Raw genomic sequence first — 12,629 nt, 5'->3', positions numbered from 1 at the left:
ACCAATAGCCAAATGTTCCTTATGAAGTATGTCAAGCAACTCGGAGACCACGACGTAAAATTGTATAGCATTCGTACCTTCTTTAACAGAGCAGATCAATTCGCGACTATCATAACGTCGTAATGTTTCAGCAGCCAGTAGTTCCGTTGTTCCTTCTTCACTGTCGTCTTAGAATTTTCCGATACCAAAGGTTGAAAATACCGCTACAGTTGTAAGGTTCCTTCATTTAACACACGATCGGTTTCGGGCCCTTATACGCCCATCTTCAGGTGCCATACTTGGTCTGCGCTCGTTGGTAGCACACCGCGTCTTGCACACGTCCACCGCGGCGCTCGGGGTCACAGCTCTAAGTTACGACATCTGAAGATGGGCGTATAAGAGCCCGAAACGAGTCGTGTGTTAAATGGAAGAACCTTAACAACTATAGCGGTATTTTCAACCTCTGGTATGATGTTCAGTTGCGAATTTTCCACCGACAGGATTGCTTTTTCACATAGTTGACTAACTTTTAGCAACTGGTTTCGGTTACGAAAGCACATTTTTAGCAGCATTGGCTCTAGCTTGAGATATTTCGTCGCAGAACCGCTGTTGCATGTCGGCCTGGCATGATTCCTGTCTTGGCGCTACACTCCCTCCCGACAAGCTAATACAAGAACAACGGGGAAGGGTGACGGATAGCGTCTGTGGAACTTCAGCGGGATATTACAGACTGGAGAACTGTTATGGCGTGATATCTGAACGTCGTACAACAATACTCTGTCTTCGCAGCCATTAAACAAAGATCCGAATGCCAAGGTAAACAGTGGTGGCGGGAAAAAATGGCAGGATTAGGCGTATTATACGAGGGTAAGTCAATTATTATCCGCAATTTAGTTATATTTTTGTTTATTTTGGTAATACTGTCGTTTAACGTTGATGACTCACGCTTCGTTAATTTGTTGATGTATCTTTGCAATTTTCAAGCTGTTAGGTTAGTTTCCTTATCGTTGCCGTGCTGCTAATCATGGCTGCTCCGCTGTCTATTTGCACCAAAGAAAAGCAACGTTCAGCTTTTTTGTGGTCGGAAGGCGTATCAGGGGCCGAAATTCATCGAATACTTTCGGTACAGTACGGGAACAGTGTTTTGCCACAACAGAGTGTCTACAAAAGGACTGAAAAATTCCGAAATGGTCGCACAAATGTTACGCACGATGAAGGAGCCGGACGACCGCTTACCGCAAATGAAAAAACCATTGAGCGTTCACGTGAAATGATTCTCTTAGACAGACGATTAACTATTGAGGAAGTGGCACATCGTCTGCAAATTAGTCACAGTTCTGCCTAAAAAATGATCCACAAGAGACTTGAGTTTCATAAAGTTTGTGCAAATGGTTCAAATGGCTCTCAGCACTATGGGACTTAACATCTGAGGTCATCAGTGCCCTAGACTTACAACTACTTAAATCTAACTAACCTAACGACATCACACACATCCGTGCCCAAGGCAGGATTCGAACCTGCGACCGTTGTGGCCGCGCGGTTTCAGACTGAAGCGCCTAGAACCGCTCGGCCACCACGGCCGGCAAGTCTGTGCAAGATGGGTCCCAAAAGAACTCACACAGTTGCATAAACAGACGCGCTTGGACATCTGCATAAAACGTTTGGATCGCTATGGTGACGAAGGGAACAACTTCTTAGACAAGATAATTACTGGTGGCGAAACATGGATCCATCATTACGAGCCGGAGAGTAAACGGCAGAGTATGGAATGGAAACATCCAAATACGCCGCACAAGAAAAAGTTCAAGACCAAACCGTCTGCAGGAGTTCTCATACTTACGGTTTTTTGGGACGCACGGTGCCGGTAACACGTATATTAAACAGGAACAATTACCCATACAAATCGAACATAAAAAATTATCAAAAGGATATTTGCGGTTCTACGCAGCAATACCCATGTGGAAAAATTATTCAGTGAGGGGAATCATATACGATCTGACAATCGAAACAAATTAAGTATCGATATGCTAAAAGCAGAATTATGAATTCGTCGTAATTTGAAGTTTGCAACACGCAACGAAATTAAGAGTAACAAAAATTTGTTGAAAGTCGTAACTAGCAACAGTGAACTTCACTTTTTAATGATCACTAAGAACCGAAACATTTGAGATGTGTTACTACAGACGAATGTTGTAAATTGGGTCGACTGATAAGGTAAGGAATGAGAAGGTTCTGCGCAAAATCGGAGAGGAAAGGAAAATGTGGAAAACAATGATAAGGGGAAGGGACAGGAAGATAGGACATCTGTTAAGACATGAGGAAATGCCCATGGTACTAGAGTGAGCTGTAGAGGACGAAAACTGTAGAGGAAGACATAGATTGGAATACAACCGGCAAATAACTGAGGACGTAGCTGATTACGAACCGATTAATCACTTTCAAATTAAGACAACATGAGCAAACATTGCGTCGCACTGGGGAAAGAAGCTTCAGCACTGTAAGTGAAGATCCACCTGCGGGAAAAATACGTTGGTGGGAGAGAATACTAGCGCTCCGCTGAGGCTTCGCATGGTTAGCAAGAAGTAACTGCGGCCGGGCCACCTGTCTGGCGTAGCGCTAATTTTGTTTACGGCTCACTGCGTTATGATTCAAAAAGGTTAAGTAACTGAATAACGAAATATTTAAGCAGGCCACACCAGGAAAGCTCTCAGGAGGCCCGACATAATCGAGGACCTTCATAGTTCAACCAACCACTTTGCACTGAATATTTATTAATTATACGCACTCACCTTCCTCGTGCATCAGTCTCTTTATTAGTGACAAGCGTATAAAAATCCCTACAGTCGTTCCTGAGAGCAGCCTTCACACACAGTCGGGAAAACGTGACTGGGGGCTTAAATTTTCACTGATGTGCAAAAGTTAGTGTTCGTATGATGTGTTAACTGTCAAGTAACAAAGCTCAGTAAAACTTTGACCACATATAACTGGGTTCATTGTGTGTTCCATCCTCTCACCATATGAGGGTACGTGCAGTACTGTCTAACATTATTGTTTTGGTGATCCATGTGTTATGGTATGGGGAGGCATTATGTTGCACGGGCGTACTGACCTCCCAGTCTTTCGACACGGTACAATCAGAGCTCGAAGTTATTGTCACACAGCGCTACTTTTCCATTTGCGTCTTTTCAGTGGTGCATTCGGGCTTGAATTCCTGTTTATTGATGAAAATGCGCGACCGCATCGAACTGTGCTGGTGGAGGAGTGCTTGGATAGAGAGGACATTCGCACGACTGGACAGGCCTGCCACTTCTGCTGACCTAAATCCCTTCGAGCACGTGTGGGATGGTTTGAGAAGACGTATTGCAGCACACCCATACGAACCAACGACCACCCAGCAGGTGCCTTCTGCGCTGCTCGAGGAGTGGAACGTCCTACCACAAAACTCGCCAGAAACCTTAATGGCCGGCATGGGAGCACATTGCAGAGGTTGCATGACCGTCCGTGTTGATCAGAAACCGTGTTAAGACCTACATCGCGCCTTTCTTAATGTCCAGGGGACCATCAGAAATCGCTGTGTCTTTATAATAATTATTGTCTTTAAACAAATGTGTCATTTCTGTTCGTCTCATTACGCATTTCTTTCAATTCTGTACCATAATGTAGCAGTTCTTTTCTTGTATGGTCCGAGTTTCATCGAGCTATAACAACTTGGCAGTCACACCTCATGCTAAACTACTTTCGACCTTACGTTTTGCACACCGGTGTATTGTATGTAGTGAGGGTGGGGCAAAAAATGAACTGTCGAATCTTCCCTGATCTTCATAACGAAGCTATCCAGGGGTTAGTTTAAGAAAATTAGCTGAGAGGTGAGTATTATGTCTTGCACAGATTAGTTTACATTTTCTTTCATATTTCTCTGTAGTCTCGGTCCAAATGTTAATAAAAGCGAAAGGCCGGATTCATAACTTTCGAAAAGAGTGGGTTATATACTAGCATTCAATTCCGCCTTTCCATCTATGCCGTGAAAAGCCTGTAGAGAATCCAGTGCTATTTTTCGAGAGAGTCTAACGTTTACCTTCATGGCTAGAAGAGCTACGAGTTGATTTTGTACAACTGCTGCCCACACATCTCTCAATTGTCTCAAAAAAGTCATCTTTAAAAGCAGTGATGATTAAATGAAACTTTAACTCGCCTCCATTTTCGTTCAACTGATTACTATTATGTTTTAACATAAAATTGTCTACAATGGCCTGTATCGCATCGTTAGCATACGATACCTAATGACAATCGGTTGATCGAAACTGGTAGTGGAATGACGGTTTATTTAATCAGCAGCCCTCGGAAGTTTTATATACACCACCTAATCAGAAGTATATGCACATCTACTAATGGACATTAATATAGGGTTTATCCACCTTTCTCCTTTCTGACTGCTTGCACTCTGTTGGTGTCATTTTCAATGAAGTGTCTCAATGTCTGTACAGAAGTGGCAGCTCATTCTTCCTCGAGAGCCGATACCAGAGATTGTAGTGATGACGGAGCGAAGTCAACGTTCCAATACATCCCAAAGATTTTCTGTTTCGTTGGGCACAAATCATTGCCTTACAGATGCTGCTTTATATCAGATTACAGTATCATCCCGACACAAACAGTCACAGTCTCTCAACTGTTCGCCGTCCGCTGTGGCCGTGCGGTTCTAGGCGCTTCAGTGCGGAACCGCGCTGCTGCTACGGTCGCGGGTTCGAATCCTGCCTCGGGCATGGATGTGTGTGATGTCCTTAGGTTAGTTAGGTTTAAGTAGTTCTAAGTCTAGGGGACTGGTGGCCTCAGATGTTAACTCCCATAGTGCTCAGAGCCATTTGAACATCAACTGTTCCTCCACTGTACGTACTACACAACCCAGAAAAATTTGTTCACAACCTTCGGCATGTAGCGTTTCATTAAGAGCAATAAGGGGACCAGACCATAACCACTAAAAAAAAAACAGTATTGTAACAACACCTACTCTGTACTTCACTGTTAGCATTTCACATGATGGCAAGTAACATTCTCCAGAAATTTGCCGAACTCAAATCTTTTCATTGGTTTGCCACAAGCTATAATGTGATTCATCACTCCAAATCACTATTTTTCAGTCATTCACTGTCCTGTGATGTCCCTATTTATACCACCTTAAGTGTCGCTTAACACTGACTGCAGAAATGTTTGAGTTATGTGAGACTACCCGACCACTGTACCCTTTTTTTGAACACCATACAGCTGACTGCTTCCAGCGCTTTGAAACCCACGTGTGATTCCGTCTGCTGATGTCATCCGAGTTTTTACATCCACCGTCCGCAGTGTTTGACGGTCTCTGTACGTCAGTACGCGAGCCTGCCTAATCGTGGCTTAACTGCGATCGTTCCTTCGCGTTTTCACAGTCTCATCACCAACAATTGGAATATCCCTGCTGGAAGTGACATATATACACACGGAGTACTAAGCTCTCCCGACTGACTCAGTCTGCTGTTATTGCTTCTCTATTGATACCACGATTCTCCCTGCCTCCTTTTATACCGGCGTGTCGTCCTCTTCTGGCACCTAGTGGCCATTCCCACTGTAGGAGTGTACCGCTCTCTTTGATCTGATAGTGGAGAATTGACTCTAAAATCGGTACTAATGTGATGCCTCTTTCTCCAGAGATAGCAAACTACGTATATATCCACATCAGGATTGGGATAATCAAAGATTAACATGCCTTTGAGACTATCAATAACTTTAATTACTTTTGACTAAAATATTATTCGTGATTGTATGTGTGTGGCGTTGCCAAATAGGAGATACCATACACACAGTAAACCATAGTTCTTACTGGCTGTAATTTCACTTAATTTAGAAGCTGGTAATGTTCACCAAGACGGCGTTTTCCGTTCTAAGGGAACACTTCGCGCTAAGTTTAAATGGACCTTTGCGCAAGAGAACGCGGGGGAAGCGCGAGAGAAACGTTCTGGACGTTAGAAGCACTCAGTGTGCAAACGGCTCAGTTAGGGTGGCTATGAAAAGTAGAGCCCTCTGCACAGTTGTCTGTTTTCTTCGAATCCCGGGTTATTAAATAATCTTAGAGCTACTTGAATAATTATCCATTAGAATGTTGTTAGGTACGGTCGAGGCTGTCGCATGTGAAATGCAGTGAAGTGTACTGTTGTGGGGGAAATATGGCGCTCGCAAGAGCTGTAGCACACAATACCATAAGCTGCGATGACTGCTGTCTGCACCGCTCGCTGCTGACAAATAAGATAACTCTCGTTCTATCTGGATTGACCTTCACCAATCAAACTCTCCCTACGCATTGATGAAGTCAAGGACTCCTATTCGCCCCTAGTCTAACTATTGGCGTGGTACACTGGTCAGATAACCAGTCCACCGCGATGCCACTCAAAAATTCCCTCGCAGGCGTTTAACTATAACTCTGTCTGTTCACACCGCACAATAAGTGTGGTGGCCAACACAGTGAACAACGCTTAATTGCAAGGACTCAATACAGCGTCACACTCCAATTCGCTCTCGACAGAGGTGCTCTCCCAGTGAAGTACTGAGGAGAGACTTGTTCCTCGCTCTTTGAGTACACGTACAAGTGTACACACTCTCGTTATGTGTTCTCGCTCCAAGAGCGACAACGGAACGGCCCCTCTCCACCCCAGACATGAATGTGTATATCTTTCGGTCTCTTCCTTTACTCCTCCAGCTCAAGGCGTCAGGAATATCGTCTGCCAATCAGCATTGCTCTTCTAAAACGGGAGAATGACGATGCGTTCAAGGCGACCAACCCGGATATCTGTAGCATCGGCGTTTGGCGTTTGCTGTCTCCCTGTGAAAACCGCTGAAACTGCGTGCTATGTTTGTAAAGAATGCGTAGGCTGGGCGCTCCCACACAATGAAGCGGAATTTGCTTTTAAGCTGAAGACGCGGTCGTTCTCCCCTTTCACTTGGGCAAACAATGTCCACTCCACAGGCGGTCGCCGTCCGATGTAGATAGGCTGAATCGTCCTCTAAAGGGACCGGCCTCTCAGCGTGCGGTCCGCCTCTACCGAACTAAAAGCTCTTGTGACCATCGTGTCTTGAATGTGTGTATGTACGCTAGCCTGGAGTATCTCAACCCCAGTGCGCACTTGTTATTTGTGTATCGTTTACATGAATTCATACGAGATTGACTTTATCTTAATAGAATTTGGGTCCGAATGAAGCGTCTTGATGTGCGGAATATGATTGTGAGGGCGGATTATGTAAGCAATGTAGGTCAGGAGACCACGACATCTTACACCACTTGCAGCCAATACCTATAATTGCTTTGTGTCTTAAAACAAAACAGTTGATGCACCAACTATGGTCACCTATAATCTACAATAACAATGTAAACACATAACCTTGTGGCAAGAAGAGTTGACATGTACTTAGCTCCTAAAGCATGGGTCATTCAGTATTAGCTGCAGTCCCAGCTTCTCACAGACAAGATTCATCACAAATTCCTCTCTATTCTCTCTGCTATTTTCTGAAGTCCAGAACAGTCTGAGAGCACTGCGTCTCTGATTTTGCTACAGTTCGTCAGACTTCTTGACCCGTTTCTGTTCGAGCAGTCATGCGCTGTCCACAATTTCTTTTAATTATTCATTCGGACCACAGGTCTCGCTCACATTCGCCTCCAGAGATTGCTGTATTTTGTCCGTCACTGCTGCAGCGACAGCGTCAGGATGAGTAAGTATCAGTTTCCCTTCTGGCAGCGAAAAACAGCATGGAGAGACTTATTTATGTTTTGTTCACATCCGTTTCTTGCCATAGTATGTACAGTAACTCATACCTACATTACAATAAATGGAGAATAAACACTCCCCGACCGATCTGTGCATGCGTCGCCAGTGATTCATAAGTGGAGATGTGGAAGGGTCGATCTAACTATGTGAACACACTGTAGTTGGTTCTTGTTTAGTGGTGTGGTAGAGAGAACGGGTATCGTCCAGTCGCTCTTCAGTTTGCAGATCTATGAAGGAGGGAGCTCCATGAACATGATCCTGTTACCTATCAACCCTCTTACATCTACCCCCTCCCTTCCCCCCATTACACCCCCAGAAAACAATGTATTCCTCAATAATGCTCTACTGCACTTAAATGTGGTACACACAACATTTATTCTTTATTTAGCTTCATTTAACAATCAGTATTAATTTTATGACATTGAAAAGCTGCTTTCAATAATTGATGATTTTTCCGCCTGTGCAACGCGGATATATACTCGTAAAGAAAATATGAATAGGACATCTTCTGTAAGAAATTTAGTTTCGTTTAATATGTTACTGGGAAACATTTTATCTAGAAGCCGCGGTTTTCGAGCTATTCAAGAAAACCTTAAAGTGACTTTTAGACGTCTCCCCTGCCCCCCCCCCCCCCCCCCCGCACCGCACGTATGCCATCGCTCGCACCCCACGGGTCAGAATTATACTACGTTCTGCATAGCACTCCCCGGTACCACTGTACAAAAATCTGCATCTACGCTTATTTCCCTTCATTGACTGGACTACAAGTGACGTCTAACTGATTGCAATCATTTCAGAGCAATTGTATAGCGGGAAAACAATGCAAAAACTAAAAAGTTTTAAGTAGAATTGGCCAAGTGTGAGTAGCACTCGCTCTCTGAGGGTTCAGTACAAAATTGTGTACATACGTAGTTCATCCATCCCAGTAATCGAAAATTTGACGATTTTTGCGTTATATAAATCAATACTGGTGAGAAATAGATCCCTGTAATAGCAAGACTTTCGAGAATGTTTTAATTATAAGTTTAATTTTTTCTATAATTTCGTGTTTGTTAGTGTAATTCTTGCCAAAAGAGGATCTTAACAAATGGTCACACTGACACTCGGCTAACAAAGGACAAAAACTTTTGTCCGGAGGTATACACTGATAGGCCAGAACATTATGAGCACCGACTACTATTGACATAAACACATCCAGGCAATAGCAGCGTCCCGTTGTTAGTCAGACACACGCACGGCAAGCGTGCTGTCCTTGTGTAGAATGGGGAAGGTGCGCTATCCTTTGACCGGGGGCAGATTGCGATGGCAAGGATGTTCGGCACGAGCATTTCGGAAACTGCAGGACTTGACGGGTATTCGAGAATCTGTCGTTAGAGTCTTCAACGCGTGGCGAATACAAGGTGAAACCACGTTCTCAAGTTGTGGGTGTTTGACGTCGTAGGCTGGGCAGACTGGTAAAACAGTACAAGCGGCGAACTGTGGCGGGACTAACATCAGACTTCAGTGCTGGGCAGAGTAGAAGTGTGTCTGAACACACAATGCACTGAAAACACCTAACGATGGGCCTCCACAGCCGATGACCCATGCATGTATCAATGTTAACACAACAGCAAAGGCTACTGCTATTGTAATGGGCGTGTGACCATCGGCACTGCACATTGGCGCAGTGGCAGAGCGCTGCATGGTCTGATGAATCCCTATATCTTCTTCATTATGCCGAGGAGAGGGCGCGAATCCATCGTCTTCCTCGTCTTCCAGGGTCTGGTACAGCGCGCCGCGGAATTTGAATCCCCGCCAGACGTCATGGACGTCGAAGACCCACAGAGGTCTCTGTGCCATCGCGCTGTAAGCTGTGGCGGCGCGCGCCTCCTGGCCCGCATACAGAGTGAGGGCGCCACAGTGGAACACGTGGTTGCAGCGGCCAATAGCGGCATCCCCGATCGACTACTGAAGCGCCTGCCTGTCGCTCAGCTTGCCAGTCAAACCTAGCGTGCCTCTCAGGACATATCGCCTCACATTGGACAGCGTATTGACTTTCGTGTTTTCTTTACGACTGGACGTGGTTGTCATGTTTGGTTTGTGACTCCGCGGGTCCCGCCGCGTTTCCGTCACTACATCCCCGCGACCGTTCCAGTCGCCGTTACAACACAGGGGAACAGATTCTTGATACCTGCACTGCAGGATGGAGACAAGCTAGCGGCAGCTCCGTTACGCTGTGGGGAACATACACGTGCGTATCCATAGGTCCAGTGGAGCTCATGCAAGGCACCATGACTGCCAAGGAGTATCGTTCACTGGTTGCAGAGCACGTACACCCCTTAATGACGATCGTTTCCCTATGGCAGTGAGGTTTTTCAACAACATAATGTGCCATGTCATAGAGCCAGGAGTGTTATGGAGTGGCTCGAGGAAGGCAGTGGCGAGTTCCGGTTGATGTGCTGGCGCCGGCCGGAGTGGCCGTGCGGTTCTAGGCGCTACAGTCTGGAATCGAGCGACCGCTACGGTCGCAGGTTCGAATCCTGCCTCGGGCATGGATGTGTGTGATGTCCTTCGGTTAGTTAGGTTTAATTAGTTCTAAATTCTAGGCGACTGATGACCTCAGAAGTCGCATAGTGCTCAGAGCCACTTGATGTGCTGGCGTCCCAACTCGCCAATCCCGAACACGATCGAACACAATGGGGTGTGACTGAATGTGGCATCAGAGTTCATCGCCCCCTTCCCCGGAATTTACAGCAATTAGGTGACTTTTGTGTGCAGATGTGGTGACAACTCTCTCCAAAGACCTACCAAGATCTCATTGCTTCCATGTCACGACGCGTCGCCTTTGTTATCTTTGATATAGGTGTGAATGGAGCTTCCTGGCAGATTAATACTGTGTGCCGGACCGAAATTCGAACTCGGGACCTTTGCCTTTTGCGGGCAAGTGCTCTAACATCTGAGCTACCCAAGCACGACTCACGACTAAATTCTGCCAGTACCTCGTCTCCTACGTTCCAAAGGTCTCCTGCAGACCTTGCAGAACTAGCACTCCTGGAAGAAAGGAGAAAGAGGGTGGAAATACTGGCTATTAGGTAGCTAGTCATAATGTTCTGGCAGATCAGTGTAGTTACAACTTAACAACTTTCGGATTTTTTCCTTTACTTGTACTGTGAAATCCAACATTTTGCAAAATTTCATGATTGTAGGTCGGTCGGTAGTACTCTATAGGTTTAGGTGAACGAGTTTTCCATTATCAAAATATATAACAGAAATGGCCGTATCTGTTGACTGCCTTGATTTAGAAGCTTAGATCTTCTACACCGATAATGGACTGTATACATTAGTATGTGAACTTCAACTTGACACGTCTACCAGTTCCTGAGAAAAAGGGTCTCAAGAGACGGACAGAGAGGCAGACGATTAAGGTGGGGAGGGCTAAAAATTAATTCAACTGCGATGCAGCTTTTCTTTATTTACATAAAAATATTTTCTCAGCAGCATAGCAGATGACTCAACTTTCAGTTTTCTGCTGTCCTTGAATCAAACATAGATACGAACACGATTCTTTCCCTGGTAGGGCGACAACGTCTAGCATAAAATGTCGGTGTCAAAGAATTCTGTCGGTGAGTCCCAAGAACGAGTCAGCTTAAACTAAGCAATACAACAAAATAAATGTAAATGTCGTGAGACTAGAGCCTCCCGTCGGGTAGACTGTTTGCCGTGTGCAAGTCTTTCGATTTGACGGCACTTCGGCGACTTGCGCGTCGATGGGGATGAAATGATGATGATTAGAACAACACAACACGCAGTCCCTGAGCGGAGAAAAATCTCTTTTTTTATCTCAGTGTTTCGTATATTCTTCGTTGAATTTGTTCATGGCAGACGTCCGATGACACTCGTTCAGGTTGTTCTTTGATCCGTTTAGTCAGTTTTTTTATTACAGAGGGTAGCTAAACCCTCTGACCGAACACGCTGAGCTACCGTGCCGGCGGCCAATACAACAGAGGTGCCGTTACGGCTACATACTTACATCAAGAGTGGTTTTTTTTTTTCTGTATGCCTTTCGGATGTGATCCATTCAACCATCTTCCGTTACATGATATGCTACAAATAAAAATATATACGTATACATTCACACATATTGTAACAAAGTAATCTGTCTCCAAAATTTATATCATCGTTTAAGTAACTCATTTGTCATTTTTTTTAAATAACAGTCACGAAACGTCTCTCGTGCTCTTCACTCTTTGTTTTACGTCTTATATCATGTAAGCACGCCATTTTTCTTGCTCTCTGTGATATTATGATTATAATAAGATTAATTAAGCTGTGATTTGTTTTACGTCTTAGAAAAAGACACCAACGTCCTCTGGTAATACTATGTAAAGTCTCTGTCAATATTTCAACGTTTCAACAACGTTATAAAACGACTTGTTTAGTGACGTGTCGATTTGCCCCTTCAGCGTGCCATTATGTGCACATTGAAGTTCCTTATATGTTGAACCTAGCGATCTATGTTTCTGGTCACGAAGTCCGTTAACTGTTTTCCTGTAATGCAAACTGTTGCGTCATACGTCATATTATCACGGTCCGCCGTCACCAAACTTTACGGCTTCCCATTGACTACGCTGCACCTCACTCCAATCATAGTGACGTGTAACAGAAGCGTTTTGGCCAAGTAAGAGTTTTGATAATAATGAACATCGATATTTAAATGAGACATACACTCCTGGAAATGGAAAAAAGAACACATTGACACCGGTGTGTCAGACCCACCATACTTGCTCCGGACACTGCGAGAGGGCTGTACAAGCAATGATCACACGCATGGCACAGCGGACACACCAGGAACCGCGGTGTTGGCCGTCGAATGGCGCTAGCTGC

This window comes from Schistocerca nitens, chromosome 7 (assembly GCF_023898315.1).
Source record: "Schistocerca nitens isolate TAMUIC-IGC-003100 chromosome 7, iqSchNite1.1, whole genome shotgun sequence".
Lineage (NCBI taxonomy): Eukaryota > Metazoa > Arthropoda > Insecta > Orthoptera > Acrididae > Schistocerca > Schistocerca nitens.
This window is presented reverse-complemented; position numbering follows the sequence as displayed.